The sequence below is a fragment of the Myotis myotis genome, unplaced genomic scaffold, assembly GCF_014108235.1.
Source record: "Myotis myotis isolate mMyoMyo1 unplaced genomic scaffold, mMyoMyo1.p scaffold_m19_p_4, whole genome shotgun sequence".
NCBI classification, from domain to species: domain Eukaryota; kingdom Metazoa; phylum Chordata; class Mammalia; order Chiroptera; family Vespertilionidae; genus Myotis; species Myotis myotis.
In genome coordinates this window covers 82,220,466-82,233,958 of record NW_023416346.1, presented here as the reverse complement: position 1 = coordinate 82,233,958, position 13,493 = coordinate 82,220,466, and the positions used below count along the sequence as shown (strand labels likewise).

Genomic DNA, 13,493 nt, shown 5'->3' with positions numbered 1-13,493 from the left:
TGTAAAAAATTCAAGAACATCTCATTCCCAGCAGGAAAATGTGCATCTATGCCAGGGGAGAAGAGAGCCGGAACCCCGGGAACCCAGGCCGGATCGCAAAGATGCCACAAACTGACATGACTGCCATCTTGGAGACAGTCCAAATGATCAGTTTTGTTTCTTTCTTTTTTTAAATTTCCAATCCGTTACCATGGTAGAGAAAAAAGGAATGACTCGAAAAGTGCTCATGAGTTTGGCCACATCAATTTGCTACAAAAGGTTTTAAATGTTTATTCTCAACTTCTGTACTTACCTCATTGAGGATGAGTGATAGTTCATGAATGGCACCAGTCTGTGGAATACAGTTCAAGTAGCACTGATCTAAGTGTCCATCAAAAGGGAAACAAGAATTCCCATAGGATCCAACCACTCAGTTTCTGAGTATACACCCAAAAGAACTAGACATACGAGCTTGAACAGATATTTGTACACCTATGCTCACAGCAGCATTGTTCACAGTAGCCAAAGGGGGACGCAACCCAAGTGCTCATTGATGGATAGATAGATAAACAAAATGTGGTACAGACATACAATGGAATATTTTTCAACCTTAAAAAGGAAGGAAAATTTAACAAATGCTACAACATAGATGAAACTTGAAGATGTTATGCTAAGTTAAATAGGGCAGTTACCAAAAAATCTATATGATTCCACTAATATGAGGTCTCTAGAATAATCAAATTCACAGAGACAGAAAGTAGAATGGTGGTTGCCAGGGGCTGGGGGAAGGGGTAATGGGAAGTTATTGTTTAATGGGTATCGAATTGCAGATTGGGAAATTGAGGATTCTGAAGATGGATGGTGGTGATGGTTCAACAATAATGTGACTATAGTTAATGCCACTGAACTATACACATAAAAATGTTTAGCCAGAGAGAAACCAAGATGGCGGCATAGGTAAACACCAGAAATTGCTGCCTCACACAACCACTTCAAAAATACAACTAAAAGACAAAACAGACATCATCCAGAACCACAGGAAGGCTGGCTGAGTGGAAATTCTACAACTAGAAGGAAAGAGAAAAGCACACTGAGACTCAGAGGAGGTGTGAAAGTAAAGTGCAAAGGTACGGAGGCTTACATGGAAAGGGCTGGGAACTGAGGACACAGCTGTCTTTCTCAATCGGGAGGGAGACACAAGCTCCCAACTGCTCTGAACTCCAGTTCTGGGTGAGTCTCTGGGGACCCAGACTCATATGGAGAGAAACTGGACTGTCTGGCATCGGGCAGAACTCGAGGGCGGCTTTCTCTCAGAGGTGCTGGCAGTGATTACCTCAGGACACTGAGACCTGGGGCCTCTTTGGGCAGGGCTGAGGAGCAGCCATAGCTGCCCCACCAAAACTGTGAGCAGAGGCTTTTGCATATGAATTACCTGGCCCTTTGCAATCTAAAATTACCTAACAAACTGCAGCTGGGTCAGAGAGACCCAGAACATCCAAAAGAAGGCCTGAGGCCATACAGCAGCTTGCATTGCTTCACAGCTGGGCCTCATCTGGGCACCTCCAAACCCCAAACAAAAAAGAGGAAGCTGAAGATCTCTCCATAGCTCCTGCTGGGTAGCCTCACACAGAGGCTAAATTAGCACCTCCTTAGAGATCAAAGAGCCAGTGCACCCAGTGGTCAGATTGGACCATCTAGATTACAACACCACAGATCCATAAGGCACACATTCAGGGGGCAGACTCAGTGAGCACTAAAGCCCCACTGAAGCAAGTCTTGCTCCACAAGGGTGTCTCCAGCACAAAAGTTCTCCCACCATAGACACAGCTGATTCTCACAGCCAATTGGCCTGGAGGTCAATTCCTCCCAGTGATACCAACTACAGTCAAGGCTTAACTACAACAACACTGTGCACACAGCCTACAAAGGGGTGCACCAAGAATGTTCACCTCAGGTAATTGGGGAGGCTGAGCCACTGGGCCCTATAGGACACCTAGCACAGAAAATCACTCTATCAACACAAGGAAGCAGGAAAAATGAGGAGACAAAAAAAAGAGGTCACAAATGAAAGAAATGGAGGAAAGCAAACTACTGGATATAGAGTTCAAAACCACGATTATAAGGTTACTCAGGAATCTTCTAGAAACTGCCCATAAATTTAGTGAGACCCTACATAAACCTAGTGAGACCCTCAAGGATATGAAAAAGGACCAAGTAGAAATTAAGCATACACTGACTGAAATAAAGAATATTATACAGAGATCCAACAGTAGACTAGAGGATCCCAAGAATCAAGTCAAAGATTTGAAATACGAAAAAGCAAAAAACAACAACCAGAAAAACAGAAAGAAAAAAGAATACAAAAATATGAAGATAGTGTAAGGAGCCTCTGGGACAACTTCAAGCAAACCAACATCCGAATTATGGGGGTGCCAGAGGAAGAGAGAGAGCAAGATATTGAAAACCTATTTGAAGAAATAATGACAGAAAACTTCCCCTGCCTGGTGAAAGAAATAGACTTACAAGTCCAGGAAGCGCAGAGAACCCCAAATAAGAGGAATCCAAAGAGGACCACACCAAGACACATCATAATGAAAATGCCAAGAGCAAAAGACAAAGAGAGAATCTTAAAAGCAGCAAGAGAAAAATAGTTAGTTACCTACAAGGGAGTACCCATACGACTGTCAGCTGATTTCTCAATAGAAACTATGCAGGCCAGAAGGGAGTGGCAAGAAATATTCACTGATGAATAGCAAGAACCTACAACCAAGATTACTTTACCCAGCAAATCTATCATTCAGAATTGAAGGTCAGATAAAGAGCTTCACTGATAAGAAAAAGCTAAAGGAGTTCATCACCACCAAACCAGTATTATATGAAATGCTGAAAGGTATCCTTTAAGAAGAGGAAGAAGAAAAAGGTAAAGATAAAAATTATGAACAACAAATACATATCTATCAACAAGTGAATCTAAAAATCAAGTGAATAAATAATCTGATGAACAGAATAAACTGGTGAATATAATAGAATCAGGGGCTTAGAAAGGGTGTGGACTGACAATTCTCGTGGGGAAAGGGATATGGGGGGGTACAGGAAGATACTGGACAAAAATCGTGCACCTATGGATGAGGACAGTGAGGGAGGGGATAAGGGCAGAGGGTGGGGTGGGAACTGGGTGGAGGGGAGCTATGGGGTGAAAAAAGAGGAACAACTGTAATAATCTGAACAATAAAGATTTAATTTAAAAAAAAATGTTTAGCCTGGGTCAGTGTTGCTCAGTGATTGAACCAAGAGGTTACTGTTTGGATTCCTGGTCAGGGCACATGCCCAGGTTGTGAGCTTCATCCCCAGTAAGAAGCATATTACTCTCTCATCGATGTTTCTATCTCTCTATCCCTCTCCCTTCCTCTCTCTCTAAAAATCAATTTAAGCTCAGTCAGCGTGGCTCAGTGGTTGAGCGTCAACCTATGAACCAGGAGGTCACAGTTCAATTCCCAGTCAGGGCACATGCCCTGGTTTCAGCTCTATCCCCAGTGTGGGGCCTGAAGGAGGCAGGCAATCAATGATTCTCTCTCATCATTTATGTTTCTATTGCTCTCTCCCTCTCCCCTTCTTTCTGAAATCAATATAAAAAATTTTAAATCAATTTAAAATAACATTTAAAAATGGTTAAAATGGCAAATTTTATGTTATGCTTATTTTTTTAATATATTTTATTGATTTTTTTTTACAGAGAGGAAGTGAGAGCAATAGAGAGTTAGAAACATCTATGGGAGAGAAACATTGATCAGCTGCCTCCTGCACACTCCCCACTGGGTATGTGCCCACAACCAAGGTACATGCCCTTGACCGGAATTGAACCTGGGACCCTTGAGTCTGAAGGTCAACACTCTATCCACTAAGCCAAACCAGTTAGAGCTGTTATGCTTATTTTACCACAATTTTAAAAAGGGAAACTGAAAACAGTACATGTATACTACAGAATATACTGCAGTGTGTTCCATGTCAGAACCATGGGTCTATCTCACTCTCTTGAGCATATTACACACGTAAAAAGCAAGCTGAACAAAATACAGAATATGATAACATTTATATAGGAAAAAATAAAAACTATGATTCTATTTTTAAATATGCAGAAAATGATCTGGAAGAAGAAATACCAACCTGATAATATCAGTTTCCTCTAGGATAGGACACTGCATGAGGGGGTTGGATAGGAGAACTATCTATAATATTTGGCTTAAGGACAACCAGTTGGCCTGGAGGTCAAATCCCCCCCAGTATTACCTACAACAATCAAGGCTTAACTACAAAAAGACTGCGCACAAAGACCACAAGGGGGTGCACCAAGAAAGCATAAAAAATGCAGAGACAAAGAAACAGGACACAACTGACAGAAATGAAGGATATAGAGTTCAAAACCACACTTTTAAGGTCTCTCAAGAACTGTCTAGAAGTCGCCGATAAACTTAGTAAGGCCCTCGAAAAGACTGGTGAGACCACCGATAAATATAGTGAGATCCTCAAGAAATCTAATGAAACCCTCGATGTTGTGATAAAAACCAACTAGAAATTAAGCATACACTGACTGAAATAAAGAATATTATACAGACTCCCAACAGCAGACTAGAGGATCGCAAGAATCAAGTCAAAGATTTGAAATACGAAAAAGCAAAAAACACCCAACCGGAAAAACAAAATGAAAAAAGAATCCAAAAATACGAAGATAGTGTAAGGAGCCTCTGGGACAACTTCAAGCGTACCAACATCAGAATTATGGGGGTTCCAGAAGATGAGAGAGAGCAAGATATTGAAAACCTATTTGAAGAAATAATGACAGAAAACTTCCCCTACCTGGTGAAAGAAATAGACTTACAAGTCCAGGAAGCGCAGAGAACCCCAAACAAAAGGAATCCAAAGAGGACCACACCAAGACACATCATAATGAAAATGCCAAGAGCAAAAGACAAAGAGAGAATCTTAAAAGCAGCAAGAGAAAGAAACTCAGTTACCTACAAGGGAATACCCATACGACTGTCAGCTGATTTCTCAACAGAAACTTTGCAGGCCAGAAGGGAGTGGCAAGAAATATTCAAAGTGATGAATACCAAGAACCTACAACCAAGATTACTTTATCCAGCAAAGCTATCATTCAGAAGTGAAGGTCAGATAAAGAGCTTCACAGATAAGAAAAAGCTAAAGGAGTTCATCACCACCAAACCAGTATTATATGAAATGGTGAAAGGTATCCTTTAAGAAGAGGAGGAAGAAGAAAAAGGTAAAGATACAAACTATGAACAACAAATACACATCTATCAACAAGTGAATCTAAGAATCAAGTAAATAAATAATCTGATGAACAGAATGAACTGGTGATTATAATAGAATCAGGGACATAGAAAGGGAATGGACTGACTATTCTTGGGGGGGGGGGAAGGGGTGTGGGAGATGCGGGAAGAGACTGGACAAAAATCGTGCACCTATGGATGAGGACAGTGGGTGGGGAGTGAGGGTGGAGGGTGGGGTGGGAACTGGGAGGAGGGGAGTTATGGGGGGAAAAAGAGGAACAAATGTAATAATCTGAACAATAAAGATTTAATTTTAAAAAATAAAATAAAATATTTGGCTTAAGAAACAAAAATGTATTCATTGTATTACTTGTAGAATTAAAATTATTTTTATAAAAACTTAAAAGAATGGGTCAATTACAGAATGGAATACTACTCAGCCATAAAAAGGAATGAAATATTACCTTTTGTGACAGCACAGGTGGAACTACAGGGTATTGTGCTAAGTGAAATAAGTCAGACAGAGAAAGACAAATACCGTATGCTTTCACTTATATGTGGAATCTAAAAAACAAAATAAACAAAATAGAAACAGACTCATAGATATAGACTGATGGCTGACATATGGGAGGGGATTGGGGGGACTGGGTGAAAAAGGTGAAGGGGAACCAAGATGGCAGCATAGGTAAACACCTATGCTTGCTGCCTCTCACAACCACATCAAAACTAAAACTAAAGGACGAAATAGATATCATCCAGAACCACGGGAAAGCTGGCTGAGTGGAAGCTCTACAACTAGAAGGAAAGAAAAAAGCGCATTGAGACTGGTAGGAGGTGCTGAGGTGCGGAGGCATGTGCGAAACGGGCTGGCAACTGGGTGCACTGTTGCTTTTTTTAATCTGGAGGAAGATACAAGCTCCCAATTGCTCTGAACTCCAGATCCAGGCAAGACTCTGGAGACCCAGACTCATATGTGGAGAAACTGGACTGTCTGGCATCGAACCTGAACACAAGGGCGGCTTTCTCTCAGAAGTGCTCGCAAAGATCATTGTTCATGCATGGGGCCGCGGGACACAGAGACCCGTGGACCTCTCTGGGGCAGGGTTGACTGGCAGCCATTGCTGTTTGCTCTGCCCTGGTGATTCCCTGAGACCCAGCACCACCCAATTCACAACCCCACCCAAGCTGTGCACATCGGCTTTTGCATATGAATAGCCTGTCCTTTTGCAGCCTAACCTAACAAACTGCAGCTGGGTTAGAGAGCTCCAAAGCTTCAAAAGAATGCCTAAGGCTAGGCAGCAGCAGTCTGCCTTGCTTCACAGCTGGGCCTCATCTGGGCACTTCCAAACCCCGAACAAAGAGGAGGAGTCTGCATATCTCACTGTAGCTCCTGCTGGGTGGCCTCAGGAAGTGGCTGACTTTGCACCTCCTTGGAGATCCAGGAGCCAGTTTACCAAGTGGTCAGTGTGAGACCATACCATATTACAACTCTTCACATCCATAAGCAACACACTCAGGGGGCAGGCTCAGTGAGCACCAAAGCCCCACTGAAGCAAGTCCTGCCACATAATGGTGTCTCCAGCACAGAAGTTCTCCCATTGTAGACACAGCTGGTCCTCAGAGCCAATTGGCCTGGAGGTCAATTCCTCCCAGTGATACCAACTACAATCAAGGCTTAACTACAACAACACTGTGCATGCAGCCCACAAAGAGGTGCACCAAGAGTGTCCTCCTCACGTAATTGGGGAGGCTGAGCCACTGGGCCCTATAGGACACCTAGCATCGAAAGCCACTCTATCAACACAAGGAAGCAGCAAAAATGAGGAGACAAAGAAACATGTCACAAATGAAAGAAATGGAGGAAAGCAAACTACTGGATATAGAGTTCAAAACCACGGTTATAAGGTTACTCAAGAATCTTTTAGAAACCCCCGAGAAATTTAGTGAGACCCTCAAGGATATGAAAAAAGACCAAGCAGAAATTAAGCATACACTGACTGAAATAAAGAATAATATACAGAGATCCAACAGCAGACTAGGGGATCCCAAGAATCAAGTCAAAGATTTGAAATACGAAGAAGCAAAAAACAACCAACCGGAAAAACAAAAAGAAAAAAGAATCCAAAAATATGAAGATAGTGTTAAGGAGCCTCTGGGACAACTTCAAGCAAACCAACATCCAAATTATGAAGGTGCCAGAAGAAGAGAGAGAGAGCAAGATATTGAAAACCTATTTGAAGAAATAATGACAGAAAACTTCCCCTACCTGGTGAAAGAAATAGACTTACAAATCCAGGAAGTGCAGAGAACCCCAAACAAGAGGAATCCAAAGAGGACCACACTTACAAGTCCAGGAAGTGCAGAGAACCCCAAACAAGAGGAATCCAAAGAGGACCACACCAAGATACATCATAATTAAAATGCCAAGAGCAAAAGACAGAGAGAATATTAAAAGTAGCAAGAGAAAAATAGCTAGTTACCTACAAGGGAGTACCCATACAACTGTCAACTGATTTCTCAACAGAAACTATGCAGGCCAGAAGGGAGTGGCAAGAAATATTCAAAGTGATGAATGCCAAGAACCTACAACCAAGATTACTCTACCCAGCAAAGCTATCATTCAGAATTGTAGGTCAGATAAAGAGCTTCACAGATAAGAAAAACCTGAAAGAGTTCATCACCACCAAACCAGTATTATATGAAATGCTGAAGGGTATTCTTTAAGAAAAGGAAGAAGAAAAAGGTAAAGATAAAAATTATGAACAACAAATACATATCTATCAACAAGTGAATCTAAAAATCAAGTGAATAAAAAATCTGATGAACAGAATAAACTGGTGAATATAATAGAATCAGGGGCATAGAAAGGGAGTGGACTGACAATTCTTGGAGGGAAGGGAGTGTGGAGGGTGCAGGAAGAGATTAGACAAAAATCTTATACCTATGGATGAGGACAGTGGGGGTGGGGTAAGGGCATGGAATGGGGTGGGAACTGGATGGAGGGGAGCTATGGGTGGGGGGGGGAGAGGAACAACTGTAATAATCTGAACAATAAAGATTTATTTTAAAGAAGGTGAAGGGATTAAGAAGTACAAATTGGTAGTTACAAAATAGTCATGAGGATGTAAAGTACAGCATAGAGAATATAATCAATATTGTAATAACTATGTCTGGTGCCAGGTATGTACTGGAAATATCAGAGGGAACACTTTATAAAGTATAAGATTGTCTAACTACAATGCTGCACACCTGTTATTAATACAGAATAATATTGAATATAAATTGTAGTTGAAAAAATGAATGGGTCATCTACAGAAAGTATGGTAAGTAAAGAATGAACAGGTGCTGTGGGGACACAAGGCATACCAGAAAGCACAGGTGCTTCGAACATACAGGGGGGTACCTAATCCCAGCCTTGGAAAAACAAGGAAGGCTTCCAGAGGAATTAGAAAGGAAAGCCTGAAATGAGTTTTGAAAGATGAGTAGAAATTAGCCAAGAAAAATGTAGGTGGGAACAAAAAGATGAAGAGGGTATTATAGGCAGAGGCAATTGTTTATATGAAAGCATGAACATATGAGAGAACATAGCTTTCTCTGGGAACTGGTAATTCACCAGGTTTGAAGCACAGAATTCATAAAGATAAGAAGATTTGGCTTTTACAGTAAAAACAATATGGAATTTTTAAAGCTTAGAGGAGTCACCTATAAGTTTTAGAAAGATCACTCTAGCTGCTGTGCAAAAAATTGGTCAGTAGTTGTAGACATAAAAAGGCCACTTTGAAAGCTACTTTAGTAATCCAGAAGAGAAATAATAAAAGGGGGCAGGCAAGGAACAACAGAGAATTTTTCTAAAATTTTTTTTAAAAATTCAATTGCAGTTGATACTCAATATTATATTAGTTTGAGGTGTACAGCATAGTGGTTAGAGTTAGACCTTTATGTAACTTGCTAAGTGATCTTTCCAATAAGTCTAGTACCTACCTGGCATCATACATAATTATTACAATATTATTGACTATATTCCCTAGTCTGTACTTTACATCCCTGAGACTATTTTGTAATTACCAATTTATACTTAATCCCTTCACCTTTTTCACCCAGACCCCCAACCTGCCTCCCATCTGGCGACCATCAGTTCAGAGGCTTGTTTAATATTGGACATTTTAAGTTTGAGAAGGATTTTCAAGTGGATGTGTTCAATAGAGAATTGGATTATACAGGTCTGGGATTTGGGAGAGAGCTCTGATTAGAACCACACATTTAGGAATCAGATTACTGAACCCATGAGAATTCAAAGTTTCTTCTGTATCATAAACCTCACCCGCTCTACTGGCTCCTCTCCATCATCATTTAAATAGACTCAAGTCTCTCTCAACTTTTTTTCAAAATATGTTCTTATTGATTTTAGAGAGAGAGGAAGGGAGTGGGATAGAGAGATAGAAACATCCATGAGAGAAAAAGATGGATCGGTGGCCTCCTGCACACCCGCTACTGGGGATCAAGCTCATAACCCGGGCATGTGCCCTGACTGGAATTCATCCAATGATCTCTTGGTTCATAGGTTGATGCTTAACCACTGAGATACACTGGCTGGGCACATCTCTCTCAATTTTAGGGGGAAAAATCCTTTCTCAACTCTATCCTGCCATTCTCTACTCCTTCAGAGAAAATTTTTGAGCCCTGGCCAGGTAACTCAGTTGGTTAAGAACATTGTGCCTATACAACAAGGTTGCAAGTTTGATCCCCAGTTAGGACACATACAAGAATCAATCAGTGTCAACAATTTTTTAAAAATTGGATGTATACGTGCCCTGGCTGGGGTGCTCAAGATTAGAGCATTGGCACACACACTGAAGGGTCCTGGGTTTGATTCCCAGTCAAGGGTACATACCTGAGTTGCAGGTTTGTTCTCGACCCCATCAGGTCATGTTTGGGAGGCAACCAATCGATGTGTCTCTCTCACTTTGATGTTTCTTTCTTGCTCTCTCCCTCCCCCTCCTTCCCTCCCTTCCACTCTATCTAAAAGCAATGGAAAAATATCCTCTAGTGAGGATTTATTTTACAAAAAAGAATCAACCAATGAATTCATAAATAAGTAGAACGATAAATTGATGTTTCTCTCTCTCATCAATAAATAAAGAAAAATTTGAAAATTCTTTTTATTTTTTATTGAATTTATTGGGTGACATTGGTTAATAAAATAAATTTTTAAAAATTCTTGGATGAGCTATGTACTCAGTGTTCTTCCCATTTCCTATAAATCCACAAAAATAGCTATTGCAAAGCTAACTAAATCTAACAGATGCCTTTCAGTCCTCATCTTACTTTGGTCTCTCAGAATCATTTAATACATTATTAAATATACTCCTTCCTTCCTTCTGTTAATACTCTGTTCCCTTGGCTTTCATGACACATTACCCACTTGGTTTTCCTCCTACATCTCTTCCATTCCTCAGCTTCCTTTGTGAGCTTCTCCTCTTCTACCTCATAATGCCTCTACATCAGTGATGGCAAACCTTTTGAGCTCGGCGTGTCAGCATTTTGAAAAACCCTAACTTAACTCTGGTGCCGTGTCACATATAGAAATTTTTTGATATTTGCAACCACAGTAAAACAAAGATTATATTTTTGATATTTATTTTATATTTAAATGCCATTTAACAAAGAAAAATCAACCAAAAAAAAAAAATGAGTTCACGGCCGAAACTGGTTTGGCTCAGTGGATAGAGCGTCGGCCTGCGGACTGAAAGGTCCCGGGTTCGATTCCAGTCAAGGGCATGTACCTTGGTTGCAGGCACATCCCCAGTGGGAGATGTGCAGGAGGCAGCTGATCAATGTTTCTCTCTCATCGATGTTTCTAACTCTATCTCTCTCCTTTCTCTCTGCAAAAAAATCAATAAAATATATTTTTTAAAAAAGGAAAAAAAGAAACTGAGTCTTTTAAAAATAATTTTTTTAAAAAATGAGTTCGTGTGTCACCTCTGACATGCGTGTCATAGGTTCGCCATCACTGTTCTATATCCAACCAAAGGCAGACAGAATATGATTGGAAAATTATTATGGAAGTGTTACAAATTCTGTTACAGATAATCCTACAAGTCTAAAACCAAGGTATTATTCTCTATACTATAAATCAATATCTAATGAATAAGTATAGTCTTCAGCTGAAGTAACCCACTGTGGTAGCTAAAGGCCAAAAGGTGTCCATGTCCTAATTCCCAGAACCTGTGAATATTTTACCTTATATGGCAAAAGAGAAAAAAAATATTTTGAAGATATTATTAGGTTAAAGACCTTGAGATAGGGAGATTATCTTGGTGGCCTCAACATAATCACAAGAGTCCTTATAAGTGAAAGAGGAAGGCAGGTGAGTCAGAAAAGGAGATGTGAAAACAGAAGTAGAAGTTGGAGTGGAGAATGCTGGCTTTGAAGACGGAAGGGTACCATGAGCCAAGGAATGCAGAGAGCCTTTAGGAGCTGGAAAAGGAAAGGTTTAGATTCTCCCCTAGAGCCTCTAGAAGGAACACAGCCTTAGAAACACATTGATTGTAGCCCCATAAGACCTATTTTTGGACTTCTGACCTCCAAAGCCGTAAGGTAATAAATCTGCTGTTTTAATCCACTAAGTTTGTAGTAATTTGTTACAGCAGCAACAGGAATTAACACACCCATTTTAAAAGGAAAAAATGGAGGAACAAACTGGATCCTAAAGAAAAGATGGTTGGCCTCAACAAAACCCTTAGGACTACCCATTAAAACAAGAAAGGCTTAAAGAACTTCTTCTCCAGAGTAAGTGCAGAGCGAGCACCTAGTGATTTTTCTGCTATCTTGCCTTAAGAGCTGTTTGTCTGAATGGGCTAGATGACTCTTCCACTTCCATCCTCCAGAAGATACCTGGAACTAGACCTGCTTCTTTCCCCCCCTTTGGTCAACACAAATGAGAAGGCAGCAGGGGGAAAGAAACCCAGATGAGGATTTCTCTAGGAAGATGTTAAGCTCACCCATATGCCACTTCTTCCCAGCGTTACAATGTAGGCCAGGAAAGGACCAGTGCCATATAGGAAGTTCTCACTGATTAGTGGAGGAGAGCTGGGTGTGGGAATGTTGGGCTCTGAATGGGATCCTTCTTTATAGGAAATGCCACCCCCCCCCATCAAGTGTGTCCCATTGCTAAGGTTAGAACACATCATGGACAAGAGTTTAATTGAGGAGTCCTGGAGATTTACAATTTTAATATCCTGCTATTCTCTGCTATGTTCCAAGACAGAAAGTTCTTTGGAAACAAACAACAAAAAAAATATAGGTTTCTCACACCATCCACAAAAATAAATCCTAGCTGGATTAAAGATTGAAATCATCATATAGAAGGTCATAAGGGGTGCTGTGGAGGGAAGCAGGAAGTGCAGTCTTCTGAGCTGTTATGGCCGTCAAGTGGATTGGTGGACATTCTTCTCCTATTCTCTGCCTGAATGCAAGTTCAGAAGGGCTAGTGGCTTCTGGAGCAGAGGGTGGATATCTCATGGCTTGGGGTGAGGATGGGACTCCATTGGGACACACAAGCTTTGAAGGGGCCAACGACATTACATGTGTCTTATTCTTTCCCTCCTGCCCCACCAAGCTCTATACCTTGCATGGAGAAACTATTAGCATACTGGATGTCAGATCCCTCAAAGGTTCCCTGGACAATTTTCATGTGAATGAAGAATAAATCAATTGCCTTTCATTGAATGAAACTGAAAATCTGCTGGCTTCTGCTGATGACTCCGAGGCAATCAAAATCCTAGACTTGGAAAATAAGAAAGTTAGCAGGTTGCTGAAGAGACATTCTAACATCTGTTCTTCTGTGGCTTTTCGGCCTCAAAGGCCTCAGAGCCTGGTGTCATGTGGACTGGATATGCAGGTGATGCTTTCCAAAGAATACTTGGGTAATTTCTAAATGGGATTTGTTAGCAGAATCAAATTGATCAGACTAAATATATCTTTGATTTTTTTATTTTCTACTAACATGAGCCATAAGCTTTATTTCTAATGCATTTTTATGCTAACCTGACAAAGCCTGTTAGATTTTATTCACAAGTAATCATTAATCCTTTAGTCTTCTTTTTTCTGTGCTTCAATACATTCCTAAAATCTGAGAACTCAAATATTTGATTCTAAACATTTGTTTAAACAAAGGGGTATGCTGAAGGCAGAGTTCATCACTTACTTTCTACAAACTCTGTTATT

General features: G+C 40.6%; 1 pseudogene; it reads left to right on the top strand.

Annotated features, from left to right (window-relative positions):
• The first annotated feature begins 12,687 nt into the window (after positions 1 to 12,687).
• On the top strand, positions 12,688 to 13,217 carry LOC118653723 (annotated as a pseudogene).
• The last annotated feature ends 276 nt before the right edge of the window (positions 13,218 to 13,493 follow it).